This window comes from Bufo gargarizans, chromosome 2, assembly GCF_014858855.1.
Source record: "Bufo gargarizans isolate SCDJY-AF-19 chromosome 2, ASM1485885v1, whole genome shotgun sequence".
Classification (NCBI taxonomy): Eukaryota; Metazoa; Chordata; class Amphibia; order Anura; family Bufonidae; genus Bufo; species Bufo gargarizans.
Genome location: NC_058081.1, coordinates 567,827,792 through 567,846,687, shown reverse-complemented (window position 1 = coordinate 567,846,687; position 18,896 = coordinate 567,827,792). Strand labels below are relative to the sequence as shown.

The 18,896-nt window shown below is 40.7% G+C and overlaps 1 protein-coding gene across 1 annotated transcript in view; it reads left to right on the top strand.

The window, feature by feature from the left end:
• Positions 1-2,001: 2,001 nt before the first annotated feature.
• The window catches only part of LOC122926726, a 129,380-nt gene continuing 112,485 nt past the window's right edge, over positions 2,002-18,896 (top strand). Inside the window, exon 1 of the mRNA XM_044278199.1 lies at positions 2,002-2,048. The gene's annotated coding sequence lies outside the window, so the exon portion shown is untranslated. The remainder of the gene's footprint in view (positions 2,049-18,896) is intronic.

Below are 18,896 nucleotides of genomic sequence, written 5' to 3'. Positions count from 1 at the left end.
TGTTTATGTTATGCACATATAGCCTACACTGTGCCCCACAATATACAGTATACCGCTACACTGTGCCACACAATATACAGTATACCTCTATACTGTGCCTCACAATGTACAGTATACCTCTATACTGTGCCCCACAATGTACAGTATACCTCTACACTGTGCCTCACAATATACAGTATACTGCTACACTGTGCCCCACAATATACAGTATACCTCTACACTGTGCCTCACAATATACAGTATACTGCTACTGTGCCACACAATATACAGTATACCGCTACACTGTGCCCCACAATATACAGTATACCTCTACACTGTGCCCCACGATATACAGTATACCGCTACACTGTGCCACACAATATACAGTATACCTCTACACTGTGCCTCACAATATACCGCTATACTGTGCCACACAATATACAGTATACCGCTACACTGTGCCTCACAATATACCTCAACACTGTGCCACACAATATACAGTATACCGCTACACTGTGCCTCACAATATACCTCTACACTGTGCCACACAATATACAGTATACCGCTACACTGTGCCACACAATATACAGTATACCTCTATACTGTGCCACACAATATACAGTATACCGCTACACTGTGCCAAAGGAGTGGGGTTTACACAGGAGGAGGGAGGTGCGAAGCGCGCTGAGGGGGGCCCTTACAAATATTTGCTGTGGGGCCCAGTCACTTCTAGTTACGCCCCTGCCTCTGGCTCACTGTATTGGGCAATGCAACTAGTGAAGGCTATGCCCAATGTCTGTGCCTTGTATCAAATCATTGTATTCCCAGAGGATGTCTTTCAGGAACATAAACCATTACGATAAGGCTGCTACTGTTTGAAACGGTCTCAGGGTAATGGCTATGTGTCTTCAGTGGTAGAATCTAAGCGACTAGAATGTGAATGTATTGTATTGTGTAACCCTTGTTTAAAAAAAAATGACCTGGTGTAATATGTGCAGATTTGCGCTAACCAGATTAAAGCAATCAGATTAGAAAATGAAGTAAAATTGGTAAATGTAGGTTCTAGCACATTGCACCGTATTATCAACGAAGCCAGGTATGTAACTGTATGCTGACTACATGTTCGTAGTAGAGCATTGTGTCCTAACCAGATGCTGGAGGTCCTTAACCCAATAAAGAACATTGGATGCACTATAGAGCTCTCAGGTAGGCAGGAAGGTAATAGTGGGGCCGACTGCCCCATTTGGGAGGAGGTCGTTATGGCCGCCTTCAGCAGACGCTGTGTTCCTCTTCTCACAATCTGAATCCATGTCGATGTCTGCCATTCAGTTGAGGTATTTAGGTTTCCAGCTATATTTTTTTACACTCTGCTTGTTTTTGGGCACAGCCTTTTATGATCATAACAGATAGTGCTCTGACTCCTCTTTTATATCTGTGACTGATCATCGTGTGGTGGGGCCGTGGAGACTGAATTCTCACATACAACTCTGTAGTATTTAAAAATACATTTTAAACCTGATGAAACCCTATGGTAATCTGTTTTTTCTTAATTGTTTCACACTTAATAGTAACAATTGCCGTTACAGTGCCCTTTAAATGGAAGGCCCACGCCAGAAACCAATATTTACAGTTTATTTGCATGTACAATAAAAAATGAAGCAAATCTGTGAGTAATATTAATCTATCTTACAGCTCCTATGGTGGCCTATTTGTCCCCATGGCACCATACTACTAATAAACCCTGTGTAGTCTGATCCTGCAGTCATATTGATTTGTATTTGTCCTCAATTTCTTGCTAAGCCACTTATGTTATTAAATTGCAGACATTATAAAGTGTAAAGTGACTGCAGAGGTTCACGGCAAGTGTAGTATTACCAGCTTGTATGTAGTTTAATGCTAGCTGCCTCTTGTGGCCCCCTAGTGGTCATTACCAATTACCATTAATATTGACGTATGTAGCTTGAGGCATGTGTCGTTATCAGATGTCACCACGCCTATTCTGAGCGTTTTCTGTACACCTTACACAGACTAACCTGTGATTTCAAAGGTAAAAGAACCCACCAGAGCAGGTAAGTGCCAGAATATATATACCACCTATGATATTGGTAGTAAAATAATGAATATCATGCAGTACATATATCCTGTGATTGGTATGGTCTTCTGATATTGCATATCTGACAGTAATAATGTATTGTTGTATAGGAGGTGTGGAGCATGCCTGCCTTTCATGGAGATAGTTCTGGGGCTCAAAATATAGCTTAAAGGGGTAATGTCACCTGGGACTTTCATGGCGTATCACTAGGATATGCCATCAGTGTCAGATAGGTGTGGGTCCCACCTCTGAAACCTGCACTTATCTCTAAAATGGGCACCCAAAAGTGAGGGAGAGCTACAGAGCGCGTGGGCAGCTTGCTCTCAATTAATTTCTATCATAGTTTTGAACTCCCATAGAAATGAATGGAGGGTGGCCACGCATGCACTTCACTGTAAGGCAGCTCTAAGGCTAGGTCTACACGACGACATTTGTCGCGCGACATTTTGTTGCACCAATGTCGCGCAACAATTTTTATAATGGCAGTCTATGGTGTCGCACTGCAACAAGATGGATTTTTCTGCGACTGTCGCGTCGCAGTCGCAACATGTCGCATGTTGCAGTGCGACACCATAGACTGCCATTATAAAAATTGTCGCGCGACATTGGTGCAACAAAATGTCGCGCGACAACTGTTGCGCCCTATCTGTCGCGCGACTTTTTGTCGCGCGACAAATGTCGTCGTGTAGACCTAGCCTAAAGGTTTTGCATGGGATCCCCCAAAGTGGTAACCATCTCAAGTATTTATGGCATATTTACAGCCCATAGTGCGGAACTCATTCCAAGAATGATCTGAATCAAACTACTGTTCTTAGAAAATGACAATTCTCGGTGATGATAATAGTTATAACTGTGTGATGGCGCACAGTCCCGTTCTACCCTGCTGTCTGAAGTGCCAACGCCAAGATCCTGACCTAGAGCCAGCTGTCAATGCCATGGCTCAGACTCTGGTGCCAAGTTTCAGAAATTCTAGAACATCAGAAACTATTGTCCTTCACACAATACAAACTTCTGTTGCCAATAACCGTGTAGCCACATAAATGGGGTTTAAAGGGTATATTAGACTGCCAGATTTTATGCCCGATGATCATTCCTATGAACACTCATTACTGATCATCTGGCAGTCTAATACTGCCTCTAAATGCCTGATGAACGAACAAACGCTCTTTTATTAGGCAGTCCAGATCTTTCAGCATGCTCGTGATTACACAGCACAATCTGCCGTTGGCACTGTGCTGTCCTGTATGGGATTAGCAATGATCTAACGATCGCTCCTCCCCATGCCACGGAGGACATCGCTGCATCTAATAGCAGCAGTGTTCTCTGCTAGCTATCTGCCGATTTCCGGGAGGGCACACTTCCCTCCCGAAAATCGCTAGCAGGATTTGGGTGTCTAATACACCCTTAAGAGTGACATGTGCCTCCTAGAAGGCAGGTTAGGGTTAGGCAGATAACTGTTTAAACCATCCCCCAGAGTTCCTGCGCCAAGTCTGCCCAGTGACTTGGCGCTTGCACAAAGGATGTGATGCTGCTTTCTGTGCTCATCAGATTCACTGTGCAAACGAGTCCTTGAGCTGACTTGGCACTTGCACAATGGATGCGCTGCTCGGGAAGCAGCATTTGATCCACTGTGCAAGCGCCAAGTCAGTGAGCTGACTGGATGAAAGCACTAGGACACAGGGCTAGACAAGATGTCTTGACCTGTAAATCAAAGGGGGGTACAAAGAGCACAGGGGGCATTTTGTTACTGGCGGTTCAAGTGTTACGGCCAGGCCCTTGGTGCTTGAAATAGGTAATTGGTGCTGCAACAGTTCACCCTACAGACAAAAGGAAGGTATCATTTTACGCCGCATGATCAACCCTACCCTATGCCCAGTTTCATACGGTTGATTATGCTGACAGAGGCTCTTTAAGCCTGGCGTATGAAACGCCAGTCTTAATTAATTCCCCCTCCTATGTTCTACCTATGACATAGCTGACAGATATTGTCTGCTGATGCGCTGCCATGAAGCCGCATGGAATGTAAATCCGGATAAAGTAGAATTATACACTAAATGCAATTCCCTAATATAAATTCACCAAAGAAAATAAGGTTCAGGGACTATCAGATTGATTTTTCTCACTTCCAACACAATAGGCCACCATTTTTGTAGCTCTTGGCCGGTTTTGGTTAATACATACAAGAAGTAACTTAATAATTAACAGTGTTTTCTGACTTTAGCTCCTTGCTTGCTCTGTGAAGGTCATTTTCTAGATCACAGGCTAATAGCAATACACTCCTCCATGCTGATCCCTTTAGTCATCAATAAGGCATCTATCCATTAATCTCTTGAACTATGAGGAGGAAGTCAGAGATAAGAATTGTAAAAGTGGTTCCAGTCAGTCCGGTTTTGTCTTTTCTTGGTTATTCTGAGCATTACTGTACAGTACATCTTGTGGATAACATCTGACAGTAATGTTTCCGTAGATTCCCACTTGTCACCAGTGGTATGTGGTCAGACAGGTCTGTGTAAACCACAATGAATCACAGAATTTCAGAGGAGCATGTATGGCCTATAAGTCTCCTCACACCGATTTAAGGTGCTCTTTCCCTAAGGAGAGTTAGTTCCCCCTGACCCGGACACAGGCCTCTCACCCAGTTAAGCCAGTACTCTCTGCTGTGCACTGATGAGTAGTGATGAGCGGCAGGTGCCATATTCGATTTCGACGAAATTCGCGAATATTCGATAGAATATTCGTTTTATATTCGTCGAAATCGAATATTCGTCATTATTCTTGTTATCGCGATTAATATGCGATTTAAATAATCGAATTTCGATTTTAACGTAAAGGCTACTCTCCTATTGAAATTGCAATTCGATTTTTTCAAGTTATAAAATTCGAATTTCGATTTTAACTTAGCACTGCTATATGCCATATTAGGCTAACTAATATGGCATATAGCAGTGCTAAGTTAAAATCGAAATTCGATTATTATAACTTGAAAAAATCGAATTGCGATTTCAACGTAATTCTCAAATCCGACAGTACATTCTAGTATATGGAGTCGTTCCCATGGTGATGGGGACGCTCCATAACTAAGCATGGAATATGGCTTCAATGGCTTGGTAGAATTAGCGAATTGACGAATATATTCGTTATATTCCACAAAACGAATATAACGAATGTATTCGTCATATTCCACAAAACGAAGATAACGAATGTATTCGTCATATATCACAAAACGAAGATAACGAAGTATTCTGCATCTTCATTTTAGCTACATATTCATCAATTTCGCTAATTCTAGCAATGATATAGGAAAGTTGACTATAGAGACAGCTAAGTATAATTCGCTATGCGATTATATTACTGCTTTTTTTTATAAATAGTATAATTATAATAATTATCAGGTATTATAATTATTCTATTTATTTAAAAAAAAAGCAGTAATATAATCGCATAGCGAATTAAACTTAGCTGTCCAGTCAGTGCCCGTTGCCGCTTCTGCCGACTTCCCTGCTCATGGAGCGTCCCCATCACCATGGGAACATCTCCATATACTAGAATGTACTGTCGGATTTGAGAATTACGTTGAAATCGCAATTCGATTTTTTCAAGTTATAATAATCGAATTTCGATTTTTAACTTAGCACTGCTATATGCCATATTAGTTAGCCTAATATGGCATATAGCAGTGCTAAGTTAAAATCGAAATTCGAATTTTATAACTTGACATAATCGAATTGCGATTCCAACTTGGACCTGGTTTACTATATGGTTGGCTTCAATGGCTTGGTAGAATTAGCGAATTGACGAATATATTCGTTATATTCCACAAAACGAATATAACGAATGTATTCGTCATATTCCACAAAACGAAGATAACGAATGTATTCGTCATATATCACAAAACGAAGATAACGAAGTATTCTGCATCTTCATTTTAGCTACATATTCATCAATTTCGCTAATTCTAGCAATGATATAGGAAAGTTGACTATAGAGACAGCTAAGTATAATTCGCTATGCGATTATATTACTGCTTTTTTTTATAAATAGTATAATTATAATAATTATCAGGTATTATAATTATTCTATTTATTTAAAAAAAAAGCAGTAATATAATCGCATAGCGAATTAAACTTAGCTGTCCAGTCAGTGCCCGTTGCCGCTTCTGCCGACTTCCCTGCTCATGGAGCGTCCCCATCACCATGGGAACATCTCCATATACTAGAATGTACTGTCGGATTTGAGAATTACGTTGAAATCGCAATTCGATTTTTTCAAGTTATAATAATCGAATTTCGATTTTTAACTTAGCACTGCTATATGCCATATTAGTTAGCCTAATATGGCATATAGCAGTGCTAAGTTAAAATCGAAATTCGAATTATTATAACTTGACATAATCGAATTGCGATTCCAACTTGGACCTGGTTTACTATATGGTTGGCTTCAATGGCTTGGTAGAATTAGCGAATTGACGAATATATTCGTTATATTCCACAAAACGAATATAACGAATGTATTCGTCATATTCCACAAAACGAAGATAACGAAGTATTCTGCATCTTCGTTTTAGCTACCTATTCATCAACTTCGCTAATTCTAGCAATGATATAGGAAAGTTGACTATCGAGACAACTAAGTTTAATTCGCTATGCGATTATATTACTGCTTTTTTTTAAATAAATAGAATAATTATAATACCTGATAATTATTATAATTATACTATTTATAAAAAAAAGCAGTCATATAATCGCATAGCGAATTAAACTTAGCTGTCTCTATAGTCAACTTTCCTATATCATTGCTAGAATTAGCGAAATTGATGAATAGGTAGCTAAAATGAAGATGCAGAATACTTCGTTATCTTCGTTTTGTGATATATGACGAATACATTCGTTATCTTCGTTTTGTGGAATATGACGAATACATTCGTTATATTCGTTTTGTGGAATATAACGAATATATTCGTCAATTCGCTAATTCTACCAAGCCATTGAAGCCATATTCCATGCTTAGTTATGGAGCGTCCCCATCACCATGGGAACGACTCCATATACTAGAATGTACTGTCGGATTTGAGAATTACGTTGAAATCGCAATTCGATTTTTTCAAGTTATAATAATCGAATTTCGATTTTAACTTAGCACTGCTATATGCCATATTAGTTAGCCTAATATGGCATATAGCAGTGCTAAGTTAAAATCGAAATTCGATTATTATAACTTGAAAAAATCGAATTGCGATTTCAACGTAATTCTCAAATCCGACAGTACATTCTAGTATATGGAGATGTTCCCATGGTGATGGGGACGCTCCATGAGCATGGAAGTCGGCAGAAGCGGCAACGGGCACTGACTGGAGCAGCCAGGAAGCCAGGAATCCAAAGGACAGGTAAGAACAACTTTAGGGAAGTGGGAAAGAAAAAAATATAACACTAAAAAAAAAAAAAAAAAAAAAAAAAAGAATATTCGAAATATCGAATTTATATCACTATATTCGAAATATTCGCGAATTAGCGAAGTGCCGATATTCGCGAAAAAAATTCGATATTCGAATATTCGCGCTCAACACTACTGATGAGAGGCAATCACCCCCGAAACAGCTGTCTGCAGATGAGGTGCTGGCTTATTTAATATCGAAGTCATGTCTCAAGGCTTATTTTAAGAGCTGAACATTGACTTATAGGATGGCTGCCTTACATCTGGTGGCATTAGAGGCAGAGCTTGTTAAGAGCTCATTTGCATCCCTTCCCAACCACAATAAATGTCATGGCTGTAGGAGGTTATTTGAGGATGTCTCGGCTGTTGTGTGAGGTTTCATAGCGATGGGTGCGCTGGTCACTTCCTTCAATATTATGGGACTTCTAAAAATAGCTGAGCATGCTTGCTTGACTATTGTTTTGAATGCCATAGCAGTGAATGGAGAGTACATGGGCATACTCGGTGTGTTCTTTGTTCACTCTGGGGCCCCATTCTGGAGATAGATGCGGGTACCACATCTGGGATCCGCTCCTATCTGACGTTTACGGTATATCTTAACAATATGCTATACAGGGAGTGCAGAATTATTAGGCAAATGAGTATTTTGACCACATCATCCTCTTTATGCATGTTGTCTTACTCCAAGCTGTATAGGCTCGAAAGCCTACTACCAATTAAGCATATTAGGTGATGTGCATCTCTGTAATGAGAAGGGGTGTGGTCTAATGACATCAACACCCTATATCAGGTGTGCATAATTATTAGGCAACTTCCTTTCCTTTGGCAAAATGGGTCAAAAGAAGGACTTGACAGGCTCAAAAAAGTCAAAAATAGTGAGATATCTTGCAGAGGGATGCAGCACTCTTAAAATTGCAAAGCTTCTGAAGCGTGATCATCGAACAATCAAGCGTTTCATTCAAAATAGTCAACAGGGTCGCAAGAAGCGTGTAAAAAAACCAAGGCGCAAAATAACTGCCCATGAACTGAGAAAAGTCAAGCGTGCAGCTGCCAAGATGCCACTTGCCACCAGTTTGGCCATATTTCAGAGCTGCAACATCACTGGAGTGCCCAAAAGCACAAGGTGTGCAATACTCAGAGACATGGCCAAGGTAAGAAAGGCTGAAAGACGACCACCACTGAACAAGACACACAAGCTGAAACGTCAAGACTGGGCCAAGAAATATCTCAAGACTGATTTTTCTAAGGTTTTATGGACTGATGAAATGAGAGTGAGTCTTGATGGGCCAGATGGATGGGCCCGTGGCTGGATTGGTAAAGGGCAGAGAGCTTCCGTCCGACTCAGACGCCAGCAAGGTGGAGGTGGAGTACTGGTTTGGGCTGGTATCATCAAAGATGAGCTTGTGGGGCCTTTTCGGGTTGAGGATGGAGTCAAGCTTAACTCCCAGTCCTACTGCCAGTTTCTGGAAGACACCTTCTTCAAGCAGTGGTACAGGAAGAAGTCTGCATCCTTCAAGAAAAACATGATTTTCATGCAGGACAATGCTCCATCACACGCGTCCAAGTACTCCACAGCGTGGCTGGCAAGAAATGGTATAAAAGAAGAAAATCTAATGACATGGCCTCCTTGTTCACCTGATCTGAACCCCATTGAGAACCTGTGGTCCATCATCAAATGTGAGATTTACAAGGAGGGAAAACAGTACACCTCTCTGAACAGTGTCTGGGAGGCTGTGGTTGCTGCTGCACGCAATGTTGATGGTGAACAGATCAAAACACTGACAGAATCCATGGATGGCAGGCTTTTGAGTGTCCTTGCAAAGAAAGGTGGCTATATTGGTCACTGATTTGTTTTTGTTTTGTTTTTGAATGTCAGAAATGTATATTTGTGAATGTTGAGATGTTATATTGGTTTCACTGGTAAAAATAAATAATTGAAATGGGTATATATTTGTTTTTTGTTAAGTTGCCTAATAATTATGCACAGTAATAGTCACCTGCACACACAGATATCTCCCAAAAATAGCTAAAACTAAAAACAAACTAAAAACTACTTCCAAAAATATTCAGCTTTGATATTAATGAGTTTTTTGGGTTCATTGAGAACATGGTTGTTGTTCAATAATAAAATTAATCCTCAAAAATACAACTTGCCTAATAATTCTGCACTCCCTGTAAATGTCCTGGACAACTCCTTTAAAACATCAATACACATCAGTGTTATTGGTTAACAGAAGCCATAAGAAACCTCCAGACAGTCTAGTGGCAGCTTATCTCTTTCAGCAATGGTATTTCCAACAGTCTCTGTTGCTGTCCTGAGGGAAAAACCCCTTTAAAGGGACCCTGTCATCAATTTTATGCTGCCCATACTAACGGGAGAATAAAGCAGTGACAGATGAGGTGATTTCAGCGGTCTGTCTTTTCAAAGTTAAAAGTAAGTGGTTGCTGAGAACCAACATCACAATCATTGCAGACTGGGCCTGGAAAAGAGTCCCGGCCACCTGAGAAGAGTCCTGGTTATTCATGAATTCCTGCTCTCCCTGCCCACCTGCTGATGATTGACAGTCTTCTACATAGTTTTCGCCCTTTGTCTCTAGGAGAGAACTGCGAACCATCAGTAGATGGGTGAGAGAGCATGAGATTATGAATAACCATGACTCTTCTCAAGTAGATTTGACTCTTCTCAAGGCCTGGACTGCAATGATTGAGGCTGGTTCTCAGCAACCACTTAATTTTAGCTCATGAGTGACACACTGCTGAAATCAGCATTTCTGTCACTATTTTATGCTGCCCTCAGTGAGGTCAGCATAATGTTGTTGACAGGTTCCCTTTAAGAAGCAGGAAGATCACATGACAGGTACAACCAGTCATTTTCAGACTTCTAAGGACCCTTTTAAGGGTCCATTCACACGTCCGTAAGTGTTTGGCGGATCACACATCGTCGGCACTTAATAGAAAATGCCTATTCTTGTCCGCTATTGTGCACAAGAATAGGGTACGGAATTGCGGATCCGCAATTCCGGACCCGGGCAGCAAATTGTGCGGCCCCATAGAAATGAATGGGTCCGCAATCCCGTTCCGCAAAATGCGGAACAGAATTGCGGACGTGTGACTGGACCCTAAAGGAGTGATATGTAACTCGTTTGAGTCCTTTCTGTGGCAAACTGGTAATTTTCCAGCTCTTGTCAGTATGTCTACTTTTCAGTTTTTTTTGTGTCAGTGAAAAAAAACAACTGACGAATGCAAACTCAGTCTCCTCGTAACCATCAGTGAAAAACGCACCTAACATGGATGGCATTTATATGTTGTCAATTTTTTTTTTCAGTTTTCTTACTAATCCATTGAATTGAATGGACCAGTCCTGTGTGAAAAACAGATGAGAATGTAACATGCTGCGACTTTCTCTGAATAGAAAGATACTCAGTGTAAAAAACAGAAGTGAATATACAGTGGATATTATATGTCTACACACCCCTGTTAAAATGGCAGGTTTCTGTGCTGTAAAAAAATGAGACACCCTCTTATAACTGGGGATGTAGCTGTGTTCAGAATTAAGCAATCACATTCAAAATCATGTTAAATAGGAGCCAGCATACACCTGCCATCATTTAAAGTGCCTCTGATTAACCCCAAATAAAGTTCAGCTGCTCTAGTTGGTCTTTCCTGAAATTTTCTTAGTCGTATCCCACAGCAAAAGCCATGGTCCACAGAGAGCTTCCAAAGCATCAGAGGGATCTCCTTGTTAAAAGGTATCAGTCAGGAGAAGGGTGCAAAAGAATGTCCAAGGCCTTAGATATACCATGGAACACAGTGAAGACCGTCATCATCAAGTGGAGAAAATATGGCACAACAGTGACATTACCAAGAACTGGACGTCCCTCCAAAATTGATGAAAAGACGAGAAGAAAACTGGTCTGGGAGGCTACCAAGAGACCTACAGCAACATTAAAGGAGCTGCAGGAATATCTGGCAAGTACTGGCTGTGTGGTACATGTGACAACAATCTCCCGTATTCTTCATATGTCTGGGCTATAGGGTAGAGTGATAAGACGAAAGCCTTTTCTTACGAAGAAAAACATCCAAGCCAGGCTCCATTTTGCAAAAACACACCTGAAATCTCCCAAAAGCATGTGGGAAAAGGTGTTATGGTCTGATGAAACCAAGGTTGAACTTTTTGGCCATAATTCCAAAAGATATGTTTGGTGCAAAAACAACACTGCACATCACCAAAAGAAACCATACCCACAGTGAAGCATGGTGGTGGCAGCATCATGCCAAGGGGCTGTTTTTCTTCAGCTGGAACTGGGGCCTTAGTTAAGCTAGAGGGAATTATGAACAGTTCCAAATACCAGTCAATATTGGCACAAAACCTTCAGGCTTCTGCTAGAAAGCTGAACATGAAGATGAACAACCCAGAGCATACATCAAAATCAACAAAGGAATGGCTTCACCACAGTAAGATTAAAGCTTTGGAATGGCCCAGACCTGAATCTGATTGAAAATCTGTGGGGTGATCTGAAGAGGGCTGTGCACAGGAGATGCCCTCGCAGTCTGACAGATTTGGAGTGCTTTTGCAAAGAAGAGTTGGCAAATCTTGCCAAGTCAAAATGTGCCATGCTGATGGACTCATACTCAAAAAGACTGAGTGCTGTAATAAACTCAAAAGGTGCTTCAACAAAGTATTAGTTTAAGGGTGTGCACACTTATGCAACTATATTATTTTATTTTCATATCTTTTCTTTCCTTCTACCTAAAATACTTCAGTTTGTTTTTCAATTGAGTTGTACAGTTTATAGGTCACATTAAAGGTGGAAAAAGTTCTGAAATGATTTATCTTTGTCTCATTTTTTTACATAACAGAAACCTGACATTTTAACAGGGGTATGTAGACTTTTTATATCCACTACCTATTGACTGTAAAAAGGCTCTGTCACCTGGATCAACCCTACCCTACCAGACATGTAGCTTGTTGGGTTGATGACTCTGACAAAAATTATACCTTTTTTTCTGCTGTCGGTGGTCCGGTGGTGGAGAAAAATAAATTTTTAAAAATATGCAAATAAAGTATTCGAGCACCAGGAGGCGGACTTATGTGGTTCGGGCACCACTCCAACGATGCCCCTGGTGCTCCATAACAACGCCCCTCTGCTGTAGTTCACGTCCCTGCCCTTAGACAGCGATGGACCCTTTGCTCTAGGGCTGAGATCCCGCGCCTGCACACCCATGCCATGACGGATGGTGCATGCACACTATGCATCTACTCGAGTCGAGAATGAAGCCGAACATGTGTGCATAGGGGCGCAGGCATGGAATCTCAGCGCTAGACTCAGGGGTGTTGCTAGGGTCTCAAAAGATCCGAGGCCCTAGCCCCAATGAATTTGGCCCAGTTCTCTAAGTCTATCCCCCATACACACACCGCATTTTGATGTACTTTCTATACAGCAGCACATACCTGTCACATCCAGGGCCTCCCAGGTGACGTCTCCATTGATGTAGATCATCTGTGTCAACATCTCCATTTGGTCTGGACAACTTCTTTCAGCCGCGCCTCGTCTCTGCAGAGTCTGACACACGGACATCTTGGCTTCCTCACATTTCTATCATCATCTCCCAACCTGGAGTCCCCACTGTGTTATCCTGCTGCTCGCTGTGCTCCCCAATACCCCCAAATAGTAATCCCCATAGTAATAGTGCTCCTCATAGTCCCACCAATAGTAATTTCCTTCTAGAGTGCCATCATTAGTAATACTGCTCCCTACAGTGCTCCCAACCGTGATAACGCTCCCCAAGAGTGCCTCCATTAGTAGAAGAGAGCCCTCCAGTATTAATAATGCTCACAGAGCCCCCCCAGTAGAAATAAGGCCCCCTATTGTTCCCCCTGTGGTAATATAACTCTCTACAGACCCCTCAGTAGTAATAAGTGCTCTTAGTAGAAATAAGGAGGATCTATAGGTCCCTCCTATAGAGCCGCCAGTAGTAATAAGAATGCCTAAAATGTCCCTTGGATTTGTAGTGCCCCCTGTAGTTATATTCCTCCCTCCACCATACAGTCCCATGTAAATAACCTCACACCATCTCTCCTAACACCTCCAAAATACAGTCCTATGTAAATAGTATCACTCCTCTCCCTTCAGCCCCTCCAACATACAGTCCTATGTCAATAACACTATTTCCCACCCTCTGCCAGAGTCCCATGTAAATAACATAACACCATCTCTCCAGCCGCTTCCAAAATACAGTCCCATGTAAATAACATCCCTCTCTATCTACATTCCCCTCCAAAATACAGTCCCATGTAAATAACATCACCTCCTTCCCATCCGCCTCCAACATGCAATCTCATCTAAACATCACCCCTCAACATTCAGTCCCTTGAAAAAAACATCCTTCCCCCCACCAGCCACTTTCAATATACAGTCCCATGTAAATAACATAATCTCCTTCCACAGCCACCTTCAACATACAGTCCCATGTAAATAAGATCACCGTGCCCCAGCCCCCTCCAACATTCAGTCCCATATAAGTGACATCACTCCCTCCTACAGCCACCATCATACAGTCCCATGTAAATAACATTCCTCCCTTCAGTCCTAACATACAGTCCCAGTTAAATAACCACAACTCCCAGCATTGCTCTGCCTCTCCCTTCGCTTATCTCTCATGTAGCAGTCCTCACCACAGCTTCTTCCCCCCAGAACTTCTACTCTTCACTGCCATCCTCTCCTGCATTGGTCACATGATGGTGACATCATCGCAGGTCCTTCCCAACCACTGCCTGTTTTGCTGGTCACATGACCTGTGATGTCACCACAGGTCCTTCAGCTCTTCCAGATTCAATTGTATTGCTGTCAATAGGGCGGCAATACAGTTGTATCTAGCTGGCAGGCAGGACATTCGGGGCCTGCGACAAAACATCAGGGGCCAAGGCCCCGAATGTTTTAACCTAGCAACACCACTGGCTAGATCTATCGTTTTTGTCAGCGTCATCAAAACAAGCGTTGATCCAGGTAACAGAGCCTGGATTACGAACATTTTTTCAGCGCAAATTTTGTGCAGAAGAAAAAAACGCTGCATGTGTGGAAATTGACCTGCTGTATGGATTTTGAAATCCATAAATTGTTGTGTTTTTTTGGTGTGGATTACACCCTTTTTAATGGCATAACTGCATCAAATCTGCACCAAAAACGCGATTAATAGCGTGGATTCATGTGTGTGGCAGATATCATTGTCATGCTAAAAAGGACATTGAATATGTAATACCAGTACCATGAAGAGGTGTATGCAGGGGGTGTAACCCATAATGTTTCTGTGGTGAGTTTGCATTTTGCCGTAGTGCACCAAGGGAACACCTCTTGGTTCTCTGTACAGGGAATCGAAAGGGTGTCTCTACCTGTCAGAGGGGGTGATCATAGATGTAAGCTTCTCAGTCGAGAAGCTTACTGGATGTTTGAGCTAGGTTCTTGTTTCCCCACAGAGTTGTTAATTTTAAGGGAATTTCATCCCAGGTTTTCTCCTGATCCTTGTGAGTTACGTGACTCCGTACTCCTATTGGATTGGCAGAGCAGGGATTCATAAGGTTCAAGAGTTTAAGGTAGTATTGTCATGAGTAAGGACCGTGATTGATAGGTCCAAAACGAGTAGACCGCATACCAGTCTTGTGTTTGGAAGTTTTTACAGCATGAAATAAAGCACAACCTTTTTAGAAGCTGTACTACAACCCCCTTTTTTAACTTGCTGTCTAATATATGCCACCCCCTGATGGGTGCAAATGTGATTCACGTCACTTGTAGTGATGAGCGTCAGGTTCCATATTCAAATTTGTGACATTTTGTGAATATTCGCTAGAATATTCGTATTCGAGATTATTTTCGCGATTGCAATTAATCTAAAATGTAAAAATCGAGCAATGTGAAGTTCCTCAAAAAAGAATATATAGAAGTAAATATAGTGCCATATATTAGTTTTAAGAATATTCATCATATTCTAAAACAAGAATATATAGCAATATAGTGAATATTCGTAAAATACACATATAGACTGCAATTAAGCTAATATAGTGCATTGGGTTTTTTTTTAAGTGTAAATTATAGAACAATAAAAAATTTGACTATAAAAAAAAGATTATAGCACTATATTAGCTAAATTACAGTCTATATGTGTATTTTACGAATATTCGCTAAATTGCTATAACTTCGTTTTTTAGAATATTTGTCATATTCTAAAACAAGAATGTATTGCAATATAGTGAATATTCGTAAAATACACATATAGACAAATTTAGCTAATATAGCGCTATAAAAAAAATTATAGTCCAATTTTTTTTTTTCTCGTCTGAACTTCAGATTTGGAAATAATTTACACTATAAAAAAAAAATACTATAGCACTATATTAGCTAAATTGCAGTCTATATGTGTATTTTACGAATATTCGCTATATTGTAATATATTCTTGTTTTAGAGTATGACGAATATTCTAAAAAACGAAGTTATAGCAATATAGTGAATATTTGTAAAATACACATAAACAGTATACTGTAATTTAGCTAATATAGTGTTATAATCTTTTTCTTTTATAGTCTAATTTTTTATTTCTCTTCTGAACTTCAGATTTGGAAATAATTGACACTATTAAAAAAAAAAACTATAGCACTATATTAGCTTAATTGAAGTCTATATATTGCTATATATTCTTGTTTTAGAATATGACGAATATTCTAAAAAATAAAGTTATAGCAATATAGCGAATATATTCGTTATTTAGAATATTAGTTTTTTTTTCCATATGAAAACATGATTCCTTCCTGCTTAAGTTGCTTTTGGGCCAATGACTTATTGAGCCACAAGAAAGAAGCAGGGGGGAATCAAGTTTTCAGATGTTAAAAAATGCTGAATATTCGATATAGCAAATATATAGCACTATATTCGAAATATTTGCGAATTAGCGATATTCGCGATTAATATTCGCTAGTCGAATATTCGCGCTCAACACTAGTCACTTGTCAGAGGTGTATAAAGGTGTATAAAGGAATGCTGTCTTTACCAAATTTTCTATTCTAAGCACAGTGTACACAGCATTCTTAGAGAAGGCAAACCCAATGAATACATGCAATATCCCTATACTGTGTAATAATAGGCAACATGGTATTCATAGAGCCCCATTCTAATAAGTAAACACAAAATGTATTCTCTCCACTATAGGACCTCACCTATTACAATGGAGCGGCTTCTGTACACTTATAGAATATGTCATGTCATATATCCTAAGGATAAATTACATTTCTACCTAATTCACTTTTATTACGATACATCCCTTTCTCTTTAGAGAAGCCACTATAGTTGCAAGCAAAGTCAAATATTTGTATCACTCGTTACAATAGTCTCATATTTGATCCTGTTCTGTCCCATATTCGAATCCATAGGAAGAGAAACTTCAATGTTTCAGCACTTGTTTGTGTCCCTCACCCCACCAGAGCTTAGGTTGATTCTTTCCACTGGCATACCAAGCTCCACTCTTCAGCTGGTCAACCCTGAAAATGGAACGGACCAGGAGAAGATAGACCGCTATTGTCTCTAAATGTTTGTGATATTGTTTGTGTTGTTTGAGTGGCTTCAAGGACATTTTTTTCCAGACAAAAGGCAGATGTTGCCTTTATTATTTATATTTGTTCTCATTCATTTCTAAAGTCCCACGGGTGTTTCCTAACCCCTGGAAAACAGGTTCAAGCATGCCGACATGTTTTTATTTCAATCCCTGTGACTGGAGGTACAGGAAAAGCACCAACATTATCATTTAACAGTCACAGGGATTTCCCACCACTTCTTGTCTGGAGCCATGTGACCACAATTGCAGATACATCACTGCTGTGGTCAGTAATTGGCTGCTATGGCACATCACTGCTTTTCTATGACAACAGAAAGTTACTAATAGAAATCCAGCATATTGGATATACACAATATTTTATATTATGTTGGGATCCGTGTGTGAAAGCTGTTTAAAAGTCTAATGCCATCTATTTTTGATCCCAGCTATACAGCAACGAGTGAAGTAATGGCACATAAATAGAACATAAACATTATTTAATGGCCATCATTCTGACTCATTCCCACAGAATAGAGGCACGAGGCAGGGGTGCCCTTTATCGCCTCTGCTATTTGCGGTCGCAGTAGAGCACCTAGCCCTTAGAATCAGGCAGGACCAGATATACACGGGAATCACCATGGGATGCAGGGAAGATAAAATTCGGCTTTATGCGGACGATTTGCTTTTATTTATGACCAATCCTGAGGTTGCGCTCCCTAGAGTGATTGAAATTATTGAGCAGTTTGGCAAGTTCTCATGGCTGCACATAAATTGGACCAAGTCCGCTATTATTCCCCTTTGGACTCATACATGGCCGCCACACTATCACAATCTGCCAGTAGTGGATCGTTTTAAGTATCTAGGAATAATAATCACAAGAGATGTACAAATGTCATACACCTTGAACATAGAACCTCTGGAAGCTCTATTTGCAGACAAATTCAAAACATGGAAATCCCTCCCTTTTTCCATCATGGGTAGACTGAATTTAGTTAAAATGATCTTGCTCCCTAAGGGCCTGTATCTTCTAGCTCACGCCTGCACACCAATATCTAGAGGGTTCTTTGACCGTGTCCAAGCTATGATTACTTCATTTGTTTGGGGAAAGGCCAGAAGGAAACTCTCTTTAGCTGTACTCCAAAGGTCCAAAATGCAGGAGGGTGCTTCCCTACCAGACTTTTTCCTTTATTTCTTGGCTGGTCAACTGAAATTCCTGAGGCCTTGTTCATTGTCAGTTGAATTATGTAATGCAGAATATTTCCTGCAAGTATACTTACATCTAAGCACTCTTTGGCCAGTTTTGGAGAATTCACGCTTCCCTCGTAGTTGCCTCCTGCCTCTGCATAGGCTAGCGCATCAAGTTTGGCAAGCTTCAAAATTGCATATGCATAAGGATCTACCAGATGTCATCCCGCTGTGGGATAACCCCATGTTTTCTCATCTAAAATCGATCGAAAGGGCTGATATGTGGAGACTCCATGGGTTTAACACATTGAAAGACATACAAGGGTGGGCATTTGCGCTCCTTTTTGCAGATCCAGGACAAATTTGGAGTACCCCATAATATGTTTTACAGACACTTACAATTGAGGCATGCCCTACATGCTCAGTTCAGAGGAGTGGGGCGGGGTATCTCAAAATATCCCTTAATCGGTGTGTTGAGGTCCCAGGGCCCGAGAGGGATAATTTCTGTGCTGTATACACACTTGCTTTTCAATTGCATGACAATGAACCCCCTTGCCATTCAGGATAGGTGGAAGATGTTCATACCTACTCTGACAGAAGATGATTGGAACGAGGTGCTTTTGACTCTTT